This window comes from Mirounga leonina, unplaced genomic scaffold (assembly GCF_011800145.1).
Source record: "Mirounga leonina isolate KUSES-001 unplaced genomic scaffold, KU_Mleo_1.0 Mir_178, whole genome shotgun sequence".
Taxonomy (NCBI): Eukaryota; Metazoa; Chordata; class Mammalia; order Carnivora; family Phocidae; genus Mirounga; species Mirounga leonina.
Genome location: NW_023270464.1, coordinates 4,207,429 through 4,209,138, shown reverse-complemented (window position 1 = coordinate 4,209,138; position 1,710 = coordinate 4,207,429).

The following is a 1,710-nucleotide window of genomic DNA, read 5'->3' as shown; positions in this document are numbered from 1 at the left end:
AAAGAAAGAAAGAAAGAAAGAAAGAAAGAAAGAAAGAAAGAAAGAAAAGAAAGAAAGAAAGAAAGAAAGAAAGATGCTTGGATTCAGGTACCTTGTCCCCAAAGCCTTGACTTAATGGTGGGAAGCCTTGCTTCTTTCCAGGGGCTCTAGCAAGTAACTTGATGTAGTGGATTTCCCTCAAGGGTGGGTAAGAGCTCCTACTTTACGCTGCCAAATCAGTGAGTCCCTACTCTCATGAAACTTATAAACTTTTTAGTCTAAAGGTAAAGATACAGCATTTATCTAAAATATTAACTATTATGCACTTTCTGCTATTCCAGAAACAATATTGCTCTATTATACCATCATAACTAGTCTCTCCTATTTGTATGTCTACAAATCTAATGTATTTTCCTGTATCTTGAGAAATAACAACTTAATCAGGTAGATACTTTATCAATTTATCCATCATCCATCCATCTATCTATCCATACATATATTTATACAATTATTCACCCATCTAACAATTGTTGATTTTGACTTAGTGTCAGGTATCTTTTGTAAAGATTGAGAGTCATACAAAAACGTTAACAAACAGGTGTAGCTTCTTTCCCCAAGGTACCCAGAGTCTAGTTGGGAGAAACTCTCTACCTAGAGAATTATAACTGTAACATATAGGAGAATGAGGCAAGTGCTGTAGAAGAGTACAAATTTATAAAATTTGTAAACCAATGAGCTCTCCCTAGGAGTCACAGAAGTCTTGAATGGGCAGGACTTTGAAAGTGGAGAAGGACTGGTGGAGAGGACATTCCAGATGAACAAATGGGTAGGTGTGGGAGGTTCAGACTTGTGCGACTTGAGAATGTTAATTGGGGAGGGGGGGCAGGAGAAGAGTTGGAGCAAGGTTGAAGAGGCAAGCTAGGGCCAGGCCATAGAGGGCTTGAGCACCAGGGTAGGTGGCTTAGGCTGAATTCAGTAGGAGTGGGGTTCATGAAAGCTTTTACAACAAGAGAAATCTATGACACAAGTTTAGTAGGAAAAGCATGCTGGCTAGATCCTGGCTAGAATCCTGGCTTTGTCTTTTTAGTAGTGCTCATTGGTAAGTTGTTCCCCAAGCCTCAGTTCCCACATCTGCAACCTGATAGAAATGATGCCTACCTTGTGGTCTTGTTTGGAGGATCCAGTGGGATCATGTGTGTGAAGTGTCCATTGGAGATCCTGAGGCATGGGGGCACTCTGGCAAGGTGGCATTCTGATTGGTTTAGGAGAATGGTGCATTGGAAATCTCATTGTAGAAGTGGGTGGTAGAAATTGGCCGCCTGGTTAAAATAACTACAGTAGTCTTGTGAGGCATCTGGGGCTTGAAGGGAATGTACGCAAGAATGGAACAAAAGCAAGAAGAGATCTGAGAAAAAAGGAAGAATGGATGGAACCAGAAGCCTGATGGGAGGTGTGATTGTAGGGTGAGGGGGCTTTGGAAATAAGTGTGACCAAAAGGGATTCTAGGGACACTTTCCCAGCAGCACCTAGCCCAGGAATGTAGACACTGTGAATCTAGAACAGTCCTTTTGTGGAGACAACTTGTTTCTTTCAAGCCACAGTAAATTCTGAAAGTTCCTATTTTCACACAAGATTCTGATGTCTGATGCCAAATTTATAGCTTGAGGTGGCAAAGGATTTTCAGTTGTCCTCAGGGCTCAAACCACATAGTGCTCTTTGGTTTCCTCCCAT